Source organism: Saccostrea cucullata, unplaced genomic scaffold (assembly GCF_032062105.1).
Source record: "Saccostrea cucullata isolate Sc308-1 unplaced genomic scaffold, CSIRO_AGI_Scuc_v1 ctg6072, whole genome shotgun sequence".
In the NCBI taxonomy this organism is placed as follows: Eukaryota; Metazoa; Mollusca; class Bivalvia; order Ostreida; family Ostreidae; genus Saccostrea; species Saccostrea cuccullata.
The window spans coordinates 1-15,288 of NW_026928329.1; the positions used below are offsets into that span (position 1 = coordinate 1).

General features: G+C 31.7%; 1 long non-coding RNA gene across 1 annotated transcript; it reads left to right on the forward strand.

Moving 5' to 3' along the window:
• Positions 1-5,821: 5,821 nt before the first annotated feature.
• On the forward strand, positions 5,822-10,619 carry LOC134277216 (uncharacterized). The gene is made up of 3 exons (XR_009994215.1): positions 5,822-5,899; positions 8,549-8,629; positions 9,900-10,619. It is a non-coding gene; the product is annotated as an uncharacterized LOC134277216 (long non-coding RNA).
• The last annotated feature ends 4,669 nt before the right edge of the window (positions 10,620-15,288 follow it).

A 15,288-nucleotide genomic window follows, 5' to 3' on the forward strand; every position in this document is an offset into this window, starting at 1 on the left:
AATTAATGTTTTTCCCTCATATTTTCATATTTATTGATTGAATAGGTGTTAAGTATTAATTATTACCATATAAGCATTGCAAAAAGACCATATTTAAAAACGTGTTCTGCGAAATTAATTACATGTCAAAACGAACAAAATGGCTACACACTCATTTAGCACAAGTTGGGACCACTCATCCAAAGGGGATGTAATAGTCAGTTTGGGATGTAATATCCCAAATGGAATACAAATTGACAGTGTAAAAAAAGAGGTATAAAAAAATTTTGGCTATCGTTATCATAAATCCGCATCAATATACTTACAAGACGCCCATGGGCCACATCGCTCACCTGAGAAGCTTTGACCATTCTGTTCTTTATCAGATTTCCCCTTGTAATACATAATGCATCCCCACCCTACCCCACTGATCATAATTTAGACATTTTGAAATCTACACTACCCCAGGATCCTTCCATGTGCACATAAGTTTCAGCTTTTCTGGCCCAGTGGTTCTTGAGAAGAAGATTTTCAAAGATTTTTCCTATATATTTCTATGTAAAACTTTGATTCCCCATTGTTGCCCCGCCCTTCCCCCGGGGTCATGATTTGAACAATTTAGAATCTACACTACCCCAGGATGCTTCCACTTAAGTTTCAGCTTTTTTGGCCAAGTGGTTCTTGAGAAGAAGATTTTCAAAGATTTCTATATTTTTCTATATAAAACTTTGATTCTTAATTGTTGCCCCACCCTTCCGCCGGGGTCATGATTTGAACAATTTAGAATCTACACTACCCCAGGATGCTGCCACTTGAATTTCAGCTTTTCCGGCCAAGTGGTTATTGAGAAGATTTTCTAAGATTTTTCCTATATATTTCTATGTAAAATTTTGATTCCCCATTGTGGCCCCGCCCTTCCCCAGGGGGTCATGATTTGAACAATTTAAATTCTACACTACCTTAAGATGCTTCCACATAAGTTTCAGTTTTTCTGACCAGTGGTTCTTGAGAAGAAGATTTTTTAATGACCCCACCCTATTGTTGTCTTTTCTTGATTATCTCCCCTTGTGAGGGGACTTGGTCCTTTATTTTGACAATTTAAATTCCCCTTTACCTAAGGATGCTTTGTACCAAGTTTGGTCAAAATTGGCCCAGTGGTTCTTGAGAAGTCAAAAATGTGAAAAATTTACAGACGGAAGGACGGACGGACGACTGACAAAATGTGATCAGAAAAGCTCACTTGAGCCTTCGGCTCAGATGAGCTAAAAAAGGAATAACATTTAGTAAGCACGTTTTTCTTCAACACTACGGTTTGTAAGATTGATCCCCAAGAAGTAAATCTTAGTCAATCTCCTAAACAAAGGCAATACAGAAAAGCTTGTCAACCAAAAGTTATTCTTTTATAAGTGTCTTGATGCGGATTTATAACATTTATAGCCAAAATAAAATTTTTCATTTTTTGCACTGTATATTTCACAGGCACTTGTTTCTGTAATAAACAGTGCGACATTTAACTCCGGACACGACATTTGTCCGGACTTTTGCCAACCACTTTTCCAAAGATACATAGAAAAAATTTATGTCATCCGGTGGGATTTTTTTAATCGCACAACATGGGCTAACCTTTACACCTGAATATCTTCCAGTTTAAAAGATATTACACCTGAAATCAAGAAATCCCATGGGATTATGGTGGGATTTTCTCTCCTAACCAATATCCCACCATTATTCTGTGGGAGAAAAATGAGTTCTGTGGGATTTTTTCTCCTAAAGAATCAAAATTCCCATTTTTAACCTTACATGGGATTTTTTATCCCATAAGTTGTGAAATGGGACAAGAAGTTCCATAATTGTCACAAATAGGATTAAAAGTTCTCTATCATAATGTTTTATAGAATATATTATCCTACAGGAGAATGGAAATTGTTTTTATCTCTTTAATTCTTTCCCTTTGAAAATTTCAGTCCTAACTCTTTCCATTTATCATTTTACATTTAGAAAATACATGCTATTGCAAGCAAAATAATACCAAATTGGCAAAATTTCATTGAGAAATAAAAAAGTTATGACCATTCAAGAGAACACAGCAGTACGATTAACAGAGAAATTTGGCATGATGATGGATTCTCCCTATGAAAATTTCAGTCCTCTTACAATTTATCATTTTACATTTAGAAAGTACATGCTATTGCGAGCTATGAAAAATAATACCATTTAAAAAGTACAGCTGGCAAAATTTCATTGAGAAATAAAAAAAGTTATGCTCATTCAAGAGAACACACCACTCCGATTGACAGAGTATTACATGATGATGGATTCTCCCTATGAAAATTTTAGTCCTCTTACAATTTATCATTTTACATTTAGAAAGTACATGCTATTGCAAGCAAAATAATACCAAACTGGCAAAATTTCATAGAGAAATAAAAAAGTTATGCTCATTCAAGAGAACACACCAGTCCGATTTACAGAGTATAACATTATGATGGATTCTCCCTATGAAAATTTCAGTACTCTTTCAATTTATCATTTTACATTTAGAAAATACATGCTATTGCAAGCAAAATGATACCAAATTGGCACAATTTCATTGAGAAATAAAAAAATTATGCTCATTCAAGAGAACACACCAGACTCAAGTACAATTATCGGAGTAATATGACATGATGAAAGATTCTCCCTATGAAAATTTCAGTCCTCTTACAATTTATCATTTTACATTTAGAAAGTACATGCTATTGCGAGCAAAATAATACCAAGCTGGCAAAATTTCATTGAGAAATAAAAAAGTTATGACCATTCAAAATAATACCAAGCTATGGCAAAATTTCATTGAGAAATAAAAAAAGTTATGCTCATTCAAGAGAACACACCACTCCGATTGACAGAGTATTACATGATGATGGATTCTCCCTATGAAAATTTTAGTCCTCTTACAATTTATCATTTTACATTTAGAAAGTACATGCTATTGCGAGCAAAATAATACCAAACTGGCAAAATTTCATAGAGAAATAAAAAAGTTATGCTCATTCAAGAGAACACACCAGTCCGATTGACAGAGTATAACATTATGATGGATTCTCCCTATGAAAATTGACAGGGTATTACATGAGATTAACATGATGTACTCTATGAAAATTTTTCTTACAATTTATATTTACATTTTACATTTAGAAAATACATGCTATTGCAAGCAAAATGATACCAAATTGGCATCAATTTTTATTTAACATTGAGAAATAAAAAAATTATGCTCATTCCGATTGACAGAGTATAACACATGATGGATTCTCCCTATGAAAAAGTCCTCTTACAATTTATCATTTTACATTTATCATGCTATTGCAAGCAAAATAATACCAATGCAAAATTTCATGATTCAAGAGAATTGACAGAGTAATACATGATGATGGATTCTCCCTATGAAAATTTCAGTCCTCTTACAATTTATCATTTTACATTTAGAAAGTACATGCTATTGCGAGCAAAATAATACCAAGCTGGCAAAATTTCATTGAGAAATAAAAAAAGTTATGCTCATTCAAGAGAACACACCACTCCGATTGACAGAGTATTACATGATGATGGATTCTCCCTATGAAAATTTTAATCCTCTTACAATTTATCATTTTACATTTAGAAAGAACATGCTATTGCTCTTATTCTGTATTTTGTGTTGATGTGCAGTGCTAAGTTTGAACTATCTCGGAAGATTTCAATACATATTTAAAAAAAAAAAAAAACCTGAGATGCTTGATATTAAACAATAGTGCTAGTTTCCCTATTTAGTTTATTTCAGAAGTTCTGTATCTATCTGAAATGTACTGTTTGTACAGTGCTAGTATCCCTATTTAGTTTATTTCACAAGTTCTGTATCTATCTGAAATGTACTGTTTGTACACTTTGAATACAAGATTATTGGTAGGAAAGTTAACTACATGTGTATACTTTTCATACAGAATTTACATCTGATATATCTTTTACGTTCAGTTTTCTTATTTTATTTTTAATTTCATTTATTTCTTCAATTTGAACGATTTATGTGTGAAATTGTGATTTCTAGAATAACATTAAAACATGTTTCCTGATAATATATAATATAATGAACACATTATTTTCTTTATATACCAACAGTTCTAAGAAGACCTCTTTGAGTATTTACTATAATTTAAATCAATGATCTATAAATTGTCATTTTTCTCTATAAAACTTTCAAAAAATTTCTTTTTCGTCCAAAGTTTCTTAAATTAAAAGTTACATTGGCTATTATTGTTTAAATGAAAAAATAAATCAGGTAAACATAAAGACCAAAAGTATTTTAAATCTATAACTTACGTACTAGAAAGGGACATAACTCTGTAGAGAGTGTCGTATTATGATTAGTGTCCCAGATCGGACATATAATATTCTTTCAACTAAAGTTCAAGCTATAAAATTTTATAAATGATACATTTTTATATTATCGTTAAAAACAATAATAGGACATATTCATAAACGCGTCACAAGACCCCACTTCGAGATATTGACTCTGTTGACTTCTAAACGCTTTAGCTTTGGACGGGACTATATTTTTGGACGGGGGTGTCGATCCTAAGTTAAGCTCAATGTGATTTTTTTTTTGATATTTGTCATCTGAGTTTTATTTCAAAGAAAAAATTATCAACTTCTGTAGTATAACCTGTTTTTCTTAATTTTGCAGTAAACGTGGTAAATGTTTGAATACTAATAAAGCAACTTAAGTCTGCTGTTAAACCTACCCCCCCCCCCCCCTTGCTAACTTCCAAGAATCCAATATCTTCACCCCAGATCTCGATAGGGTATGATACATGTATGTATATACCTAGAGGCAATTAAGAGTCTTTTGTTTTCCACAGGTAGCAAAACTGTCACAATTTGCTTGGAACTAACAAAACATACACAGGGGATATTAACACTCAGAGAGTCGAATTAACAACTGAATCTCATGAAAAACAAACTCCGTGCTTTACTAAACCTCCGGATTGATGAAGTCATATTTTTTTTTTTCATTTTCAATTTAAAAATTAAATCCAACATTTTTACACCATTCATTATTGATAGCAAACGATAAAATAAATTGTATATATTTTCCCCCTTAAAAATATAAACTTGAATCATGTTTATGAAAGTAAAATGAATACTCGTATAATAGCTTTTAATTTTTCATTCTACGTTTCACAAAAATGGGATTTGAAGAGACAAAATTTTATAGGTTACTAGCTATTGATTATCACATGAAGGATATTTGGTGAATGATACAATTTTGAACATCATACATGTAGAAGGTTAACAATATATCAAAATGCCGTGAAGAAAAAGAAGACGGGGCTTTATTGAGGCTATGTACTGCTGACTGGACTTTCAAACGCTGACCATGCAAATAAAGTTTTCTTGACGTTTCAAGGGAAACATTTTATTTTAGAGATACACAGAGACTACCCCCCCCCCCTACCCTCCTCCTTCTTATCATGTTCTCAGTGATCATGATCGATGTCCCATTTATATTAAAATATTAATATTTTTGGTATTGGACATTTTAATTACCATTATTTAAATTTTTGTTGTTGTAAATACTACCATGGGTACGGTATTATCTATGGTAGTATTTACAACAACAAAAGTCAGAAAAAATAGGCCTGATAATTTATTTCATTTCTTTTTTTTTTTTTTTTTTGCTCGTGAACTGTGCATTGTTTAAATTAAAAAAAAAGATAAACAAATAAATAAAAAAAGCAGCAATATTCTATCTATGAATTCACTTCTTAAAAATTCTGTGCAGAAGGATGCATTTTTATTTAAATCCCTAGAATTACCCAATGCCAATCAAAAAAACGGCGACAAGAGATTACATGTATGAGGAAATTTCCACATGATGTTGACAAAGACCTGCTCTATTTTTGTAAGTAGATTTAGAATTATTGAATTTGTTATTTATTTCACATGTTACTGCATGGATCATAGATTTTTTTTTAGTCTAAAGATCTAGTATAAGATCATCCCGTTTCCTCTGATTTTATAAACAGACTTACAGTGTCTTCATATGTTATGAATTTCTTTCACTGTAAACAGTGGTAAAGTGTTTGCAAACCTAGCAGTCTAGTCGATGGGGATATTCAGTAGTACATTATACAAGTTAACAAAGTAAATAATCGTCAGAAAATTATACACATCCGAATATTATTCTTTTGTTCGAATTTCCTCAATGACAATTAACGTTGTAGTACTCGTTCGTTCGAATATTCTCAATGACTTGAATGTGTACACAAGCTGGTGATTGTACATAGAAATATATTGTCATGTCTAACTTTGTCTGTAATTTGCAAGTTACAGTTTATAAGTATCTTGATCATTGTTGATTACAGTCATCAGCATTACTGATTAGAAAATTAATTCTTATCTTCTCTCAGACATGGTTAAAAGTATCCCACTACTGTAGTGTACTATATAGGGATTAACACACATTGCGTGTGTTGCAAGTATTATTTCTTTTTCTTTCTTCTTCTTCTTTTTTTTTTTTTTTTGCTGTCAAGATAATTTTTGAGATATAATATGGGGATCAGTGTTTAATGATTAAATATATTACATGTCATGATGGACATAACTAATCACCCCAAAAACTCCTAATTATATTGTATCCAAATATCAAATTACTTAATCTCTGTTAGAAAATTTGTTGATCCTCTGAAGTTTACATAAGACATGTACCCACATGATTATTGATATAATCAATTATTAAAATGGTTTTTTTTTAATCTCTGAAAAACAGTCTTAAAACTTTGAGTGAAAATCAATCTTTAAACTGCTAAACTTATTTTTATACCATGAATACATAGGAAGGAGTATCATTATTAAGTTATCTTCATGTACTTTTGAGGGGAAAATTATACATCTGTGTGCATGTTGATCCTTATGTGTAAGTAAATAATAAAAGACACAAATGCTAAGACTTTTTTATTTTACATATTTATTTGTAAAAATATTTTTTATTACTTTAAACTGAAAAAAAAAACATTCTAGCTTTATTACTAATAATATGATTTTTTGTTAGAATTGATAGGGAATTGGATATTTAAGAAATAAAGTTCACTTTTTCATGAATGTTGCAGTATAACCTGCTTTGTTAATGTAGCATAGATTTAAATTACACAAGGACTCCCAATTTCAATAGTCATCGCCCACTGACTTCAAACACAAAGGTAGCCGCACAAGAATTACATGTATATGTGGCCTCCTAAGCGTCAGACACAGAGATGGGTGCACATGAGATTTTCATGAATATTAGGCCTTCTTAGCTCCTAACCTATCGACCTGCCTAATTTACATTCCCGTAGAATTATTAAGAAATCAACTCTCTTAACTTTCAAAGAGTTACCACAGAGAAAAATAAAATGCCCCGCCACAGCATGATATGTCCGTCAAATATTGTTCAATAATCATAAATTGGTTAGAGTGAAAGAAAATCAGGTAACCTTGATTAACAGATTTCAATGATCTAATTTCCATTTCTTATCATGTTGAAAATATTGTACATGTATACATCTCTAAGAGACTTACAGTGTAGGGATTAATTATAACTAAATAATACATCATATAATTCTAAACTGGCTGTGTTAGAGCTTAACAAATATCTATCTGCAGCTTTAAATTGTTTATTGAATATTTTGTGAAATAATGGAAATGCTACAGTCTAATAAAAAAATAAAAAATAAATCATTCTTTAGACTATAAAATTCTAAGTGAGACATGACTGCAATTTGTTGCAAATATATAAAAATTGAAATGTAAATTTTTTTTTCAATGAACACATGTATTATTAGCTTTAATTATATTATACAATACTAATTTAGTTTTAATCATACACTAAAACATTAATTTCTTTTAATTACATTAAATCAATTGAAAGATCTTTATCTGGAATATAGCCATCAAGAACTCTTAATTAACACAAGCAACTATGAGGGCACAGTGACCTTGAAATAGGCTAGACAGGATTTTTCATATTTGGCCATAGCATTTTTACTGAAGATCAGAGCAACCTACTTTTTGTGTGTGTCACACCGTCTACCCAAGAAGTATTAGTTGACAATCCTAGGCCTAATAGTATTCAATTTATGAGCCGGACACGAATGGACAGATGGACGGACGAACATGAAGCCTATAATACATGCATAACATAATACGTCCCGTCTTAAGACAGGCATATAAAAACAGACATGGAAATATGGCATCATCTGACATCATGAAAAATTCTCAAGGGCATAAAACTACTATAGTACAGATACTGGTAACTGTATGCAGAACATGCACAAAGTTTCATTTATGGTATATTTAGAGATGAAAATAATTAATATTTTGTACTTCGTCCTCTTAGGGTGAATTTTAGTGTCAGTCATTTTGGCTGGATTGAGAAATTTGAGTGATTGATAGTTTGATACTCAACATGATCAATTCATTTTCTAAATTTGGTGAAAATTTAATCCATGCTTTGTTATTATACATGTACATGTAATTGATATTGTATGATTTATTCTATTTTTTCCTTTAACAGAAAATGAAGATATATATACTGACATATAGTGTACATGTACCTTGAAGATTTGTCCCCCTTGTAAATACAAGAAATGCAAAGGTAATTCTTTTTGAGAATAGAAAGAATTAAGGAATACAATGTAATAAAATTTTTCAAACCATACAACAAAAACTACTTTGAATAATTACGGTAATACGCAACCAACCATTTACAATTGAATTCTGCAGTTTTATTTCTTTAATATTGAAAAAAAACAAATTTGATAATTTTTAGCTCACCTGAGCGGAAGGATCAAGTGAGCTTTTCTGATCACATTTTGTCCGTCTGTCAACTTTTCACATTTTCGACTTCTTCTTAAGAACCAATGGGCCAATTTTAACCAAACTTGGTACAAAGCATCCTTGGGTGAAGGGGAATTTAAATTGTTAAAATGAAGGGCCAGGTCCTCTCACAAGGGGAGATAATTATTAAAGAAAGACAAAAATAGGGTGGGGTCATTAAAAAATCTTCTCAAGAACCACTGGGCCAAAAAACCTGACACATATGTGGAAGCATCCTGGGGTAGTGTAGATTCTAAATTGTTCAAATTATGACCCCTAGGGGCTGGGCAGGGCCACAATAGGGAATCAAAGTTTTACATAGAAATATATAGGAAAAATCTTCTTCAAGAGAACCACTGGGCCAGAAGAGCTGAAACTTATGTGGAAGCATCCTGGGGTAGTGTAGATTCTAAATTATTCAAAATCATGACCCCTGGGAGTTGGGCGGGGCTACAATAGGGAATTTAAATTGTCCAAATTAAGATCCATGGTTAAGAATTGCATGACCCAGTCAAAGCTTCTCAGGTGAGCGATGTGGCCCATGGGCCTCTTGTTTTAGCTCTACTGGTCAGAGACCAGAAGAGCTTATGCGATAGGAAGGTGTCCCTTTGTCCGTCCGTCTAGCTGTCCATCCGTTGTCTGTCCGTTGTCTATCTGTCCATCTGTCTGTAATTTTTCAAAACACTACTCCTCTGTTTTATTCTGATTTCAATATAACTTGGCACACAAGTAGACTGCACTAAGGTACATAGTGCATTGGTTTTTTTTTTAAATTTCAATGAACAGTGCTGCCATGGTTACTAAAAATAGAAATTTCTGTATAAAAATTCCTTTAAAACGCTACTCCACCTACAATTTTGGTATGATTTCAATGTAATGTGGCACCAAGTAGACTACACTTAGATACATAATTCTGTTTAATGCTGTCGCAAAATTTCAAATCCAAGTGCTTCTTTTTCTTTGTTATGCATACAGACCAGTAGAGCTACAGTCTCATCAGAGACTTCTTTATTATCCTTTTCATCACACAGCAACTTTCTTTTTTTCAGTATACACAGATATATACATACACATAAAAGGAGACATCATCTCATGATCTGTGGATCCATTGAAAACTTTAAGGACAAAACTGTTGATAATTCATTCATGTAAAGAGTGTTGACCTGAATATTGAATATCTAAATGGAACTAAGTTAGAGAATTAATTTAATAAGTATTATATTGTATATTACTGAATACTCTTTTTATTCATCTGTCAAATTTCTTAATTAAAAATTAAACTTAAAGGCTTAAATAAGGATTTTTTTCATTATTTTAATTAGAACAAGTTCTTTAATTTATTTTTCTCTTACATAATTGATAAACAGGCATTTAAGGTCATGCGCAATGTAGTTTGCACTTTATTGGGTTCTTCCCTGGAGTTCAATAGTTCCACTAAAGGAAGGACATGTGTGCAATATTTTTATTGTCTATATATGGATTTGTAAATCTCCTCTAAAACAGTTTTGATGAAAAAAAAAATCTGGAATTTATGTTTTGTAATTTTTGTACATTTTTTCTTTGAATAATGCAAAATTTTTCAAACTTTAATATCTTTTCAAAATCCCTGGAAATGCATGCTGATTTTTTGTCTAAAAATATGTAATATGGTACATGTATTATAAGTTTAAATATAGAATTTCTTGAAAAATTATCAGTAGGTAAGATACCTTGCATATTTCCTTAAATGTAAAATTAAGGGATGTGTACCTTTATTAAATGAACTAGGGAATTCATGAAGTGTGCATATTTATTTAAAAGTGTTTTATTTTGCATGCACTATGCCTAAAGGCAGAGGTTTTTTACCGGGTGGTAAATTCCAGGTGAGGGAGGGGCTTATTTTGTACAGGTGTGAATGCCTTGGGAGCTACCAGTCTACCTGTGGCCATCTGTCTCCTAATTCCTATACACAGGAAGTGGTTTAATACACAGTGAAATACCCAGATGTCAAACTTTACCTGTGTTGGGGTTTTGAGAAAATTTTGAATTAATAGAAGTAATACAAACTTTCTCTGTAATCTATATTGATTTATTTATGAATGTTTGAAAACACCCCTATTTAAAACAATTATGATGATATCATACTATAAACTCAAATATTACAACAAAGATTATTTTAGATGTTAAAGTATGTGTTAATAAAAAAAAAAAAAGATACTCCAGTAACAAGTGTAATGACCAAATAAGACTTTATGTTTCATTCTCCCCCCGGATTCCATGAATTGAATGAAAAGAAAGCCTTGTTAATTAACTATATTTCATTAAAAAGAAAAATGTAGTCATGCAGGGTTTGACACATGGTGCGAGTGCACTATGTGTCAAACCCTGACTACTATAATACATGTAGGCATATAATACATGCAAAATACTACACTAATGTTATTATTATGCATCCCTATTATAATATGTCACCTTGTGCAACGTGCGTCATAATCTTTTTCTTTAATTTTGAACTTTCCATGCTTTAGGTATAATGCACAGATAGTTTTAGAGAATAGTATTTGACTGAAGGGGGGGGGGGTATTGCAAGAAACTATTTTAAAAGAATTATTTTGAATGTTAATTTTTCATCTGAAGTGTTAAGTACTGCAGAACTGTAGCTCTCTGAAATAATATATATTGACAGATGGGAGAGCTACATGTGCAGTGCCACCCATAGTAGAGCACTATTTCGGCATAGTATGTTTATGCTACAGTGTATTTAAATCATAAGAACATAATGCAAGAATAGTAGGGTATATGGGTTATGTCACAGAGACAAACTGACAGGAAGCATAATAATTGACAATATGCATTTATGACAAGAAAATTGAATTCCTGAAAGAAGTTGAATAAATTTAAGCCACTGAAGTACCAATCTAGTTAAAATTAGATGTTAGATCTGCTCACATAGTCACTACAGTCAGTTTAGCGAGTATGAGTGCGGGTCTAACATCTAATGATCTTATTTAAATTACATGTAGATTGCTGAAGTAAAAGTTTAATACCCAATCATGATGATCATTCTGCTATATTTGCATCCGCGCTAGTATTAATAGTGAGCTTTAACTAACTGTGGCCTGAATCTCTTATTTTATGTGTTTTGGGGTGTCTAAAATCAAGGTGCATACAGATGTTAAACAAAGAAGAAACTTGCAATGGCCTAAGGTGACTTATCAGTTGAATCCATGTCAATGGTGCATATAGTTATTTTATGTACCAAAAATAATAAGCAAAAGATCAGCAGAGTGCTTTTATTAAAGAAGTAACAGAACTAAGGAAAACTTGTCTTCTACTGGATGATAAGAAACACTGAGTAGAGTACCACCGCAATTTTTGGATCCATGCCCTTTCATCATATTTATTTTTGAACGGGTTCAATGAACTGTCAAAAATTATGGAAATGTTTCTAATTAAGGTGTAGGTAAAATGTTTTGAAATTAGTGAAAAGGTAAAATTGTTAAATATTTTTAATGCAAACTACCAGTAAATGTGCATAATGAAGACGGTTGATTTTTTTTTCAACATTATTTATTGTTCATTTGTCAGATCGGGTTCGTTATGTCTAAAATAATTTCCAGCTGTCATTGGAACAAAAACAAGGCATGATCAGGATCATACAAAGAAAATTTAGAGTAAAAAATAGGTAAATTATTACAGTTTGTTCATCTGAATAAGTTTTAAAACTCTTTGAGAATCTCAGAGTGAATGACTCGCCCCAATTTCATGTGATTTTTTAATTGGAAACCCATCAGTTTAGTGCAGCAAACAGGCAAAGATCTAACAACATATATGGATCTGATCTTGTTGTAAAGCTTGACAAATGGCACTTACGCAATAAATTAACCTTAATGATTAGGAGGAAAATAGACAAAAAAGATTTGTTCTTTCTTAATTGCATTTTTTTCTCATTCAAAATTTACATACAAGGAATAAAAGAAGGTAAACTACATACAACTTACAAGGAAATTGTCTTTTTAGTTTAAAAAAAAAAAAAGAAAGTTATATAGATTTTTAGTGCTATTTCATGTAAAATATTTAATCATTTGAAAAATAAAACATTACCCCACTGCCCTCCAAATTGGTTAATTTTAAGAAATAAAAAAATGGTGTAGGAAACACAGAAACTTAAATGAAAATAAATAATTAATGGTAGTTAAACTGTTCAATATTTTCTTTATTTGGTTTAAAACTGTTGTTTCTTAATCCCATGGGAGAATTTTTTTCTGTTTTGAAATAAATATGGGATAAATCCCACATTTATAAAGAGATGGGAGATTATTTTCTGTATACAAATATATGGGAGATTTTGTCCCATTATAAAGCATTTATGGGATTTTCAAACTTCTATGGGAGAAAAAATCCCACAGAATACCTTTTTCTCCCACAGAATAATGGTGGGATATTGGTTAGGAGAAAAAATCCCACCATTATCCCATGGGATTTCTTGATTTCAGGTGTAATATCTTTTTACCTAGAAGATAATCAGGTGTAAAGTTTGGTACATGTGTTAAGTTTTAAAAAATCCCATCAGATGATATAAATGGTTTCCACATATCTTTGGAAAAGTGGTTGGCGAAAGTCCGGACAAATGTCGTGTCCGGAGTTAAATGTCGCACTGTTAATAAATTTTTGACCGATAGTAATAATAATAACACCCTTGTGTTAGTATTATACTATGGGTTAAAAATTATTCCCGAAACAAGTGCCTGTGGTATATTTATATCCCATTAAGCTAGGTATTATATCCCAAACGGACTAATATTATATTCCATTTTGGCGAATGGTCCCAACCTGTTTAAGAGTGGGTCTTCAACACTTGGCTATTTTTTGTGAACGAAGAAGAAGGTACAGTTTCAATATAAATTAAGCCCTATATTTTTCTAAAATATGAAAGTGATATAAGAAATTAAAATTCATTCTTTCTGAATCATAGGAATTATGTGCAGTAAGAAAACACAAATGGTTTTTCTCATATGACCTCCTAAATGCTAATTGTGACGTCATTAACTTGTGCTTTTTTCCGTATTTTCTAAAAAGTTGCAGAAGACATCAATTTTCAGTGGAATTTTCTTTCAGAAAACATACTCTGCCACCGTCGCCCGGAAAGATTTTGAGATATGTGATTTTTCATGGCAGTTTGCACAATATATCCAAAAATTAAAGCGGGCGACGGTGGCAGACACTATTTTCTAAAGGAAAATTAGCAGAAAAACGAGTCATTTTGAAGCTTTTCTGCATTAAACTTAAAAATGTACCAAATTTATGACGTCATATTCCAAGAAAGGTCCTTCCTCATGCCATATTCCTTAATGATTTATCATATCCATCTACTCAACTATTGTTAAAGCCAATTTCATGACTTTTTAAGAACATTAAATTTTTAGTGCACAATAAAGTTTAAACCGTACCGTCTTCTTTGAAAAGCATTGGAGGGATGCTTCTTAATTAACGTTAACATTACAAAAATTTGGTATGAAGAGTTAAAGGTCTACAGTTAACTCTGAATTTAAACACTATATAGTTTACTTTTTTCACCATTTCAAGCTCGAATATACTAACTAAGGTTAAACATGTTAAAATGATTATACATGTAATTGCAAGGAGTAAAGATCAACTGGGAACTGTTTGAATAGACATTTATTGAGGAAATTAGTCGAATCATTTTGTGATCTTTTATGTAAAAATCATTAGCAGATTCGCATCTAAATCATCTGTTCTGTCATTCCGTGTGAGAACCCCAAAACAGCCTGCAGAAGTAGACATTTACTAAGGACAATCCAAAATTCAATACGGAATGGTTTATGAACATTTGAGTATACCCATCAGCTCTAATACGAAATCCAAATCTCGAATTTCTCACGCATGCTCCAAAGGATGGAAGTCCTACGCTTTGTCCGACCTAGATATATCCCGTGTTAATCCTCCGACAATGGTTCACCTATACCGATCAGTGGTGCTACCATCGGGTGTGAAACCTGGAAGCACATGACTAACAGACTAAAGAAGACGTAACACGTCTTAATACTTTCCAACAAGGAATCTGAAAGTAGATCTTTAACACCGTGAAAAGGGACACACGTGGGATTTCGATTAAATACAAAATAGTCTTGAATACCAAAATCTATGTTTATATACCAGCTACTGATTAATAATTATTTGCAGGAATACATCATGGTTTGATGACTGCAAATAATTTTAAATTGACTCCAATTTCCTCTTTGCTAATCTAGATATTTGTTGAGCAAATTTTGAAAAGTACATTAAAGAATGACTATGTATTGATTAGGTTGATGGAATTATTGTCGAATTAAAAACTATTTCAATTGGTGTGTAAAATGTTAGCCAAAACATTACTCAATATATATATATTTCCTTACAAATTCACTATACTGTTCAAAAAACGATGACCCCAGACTG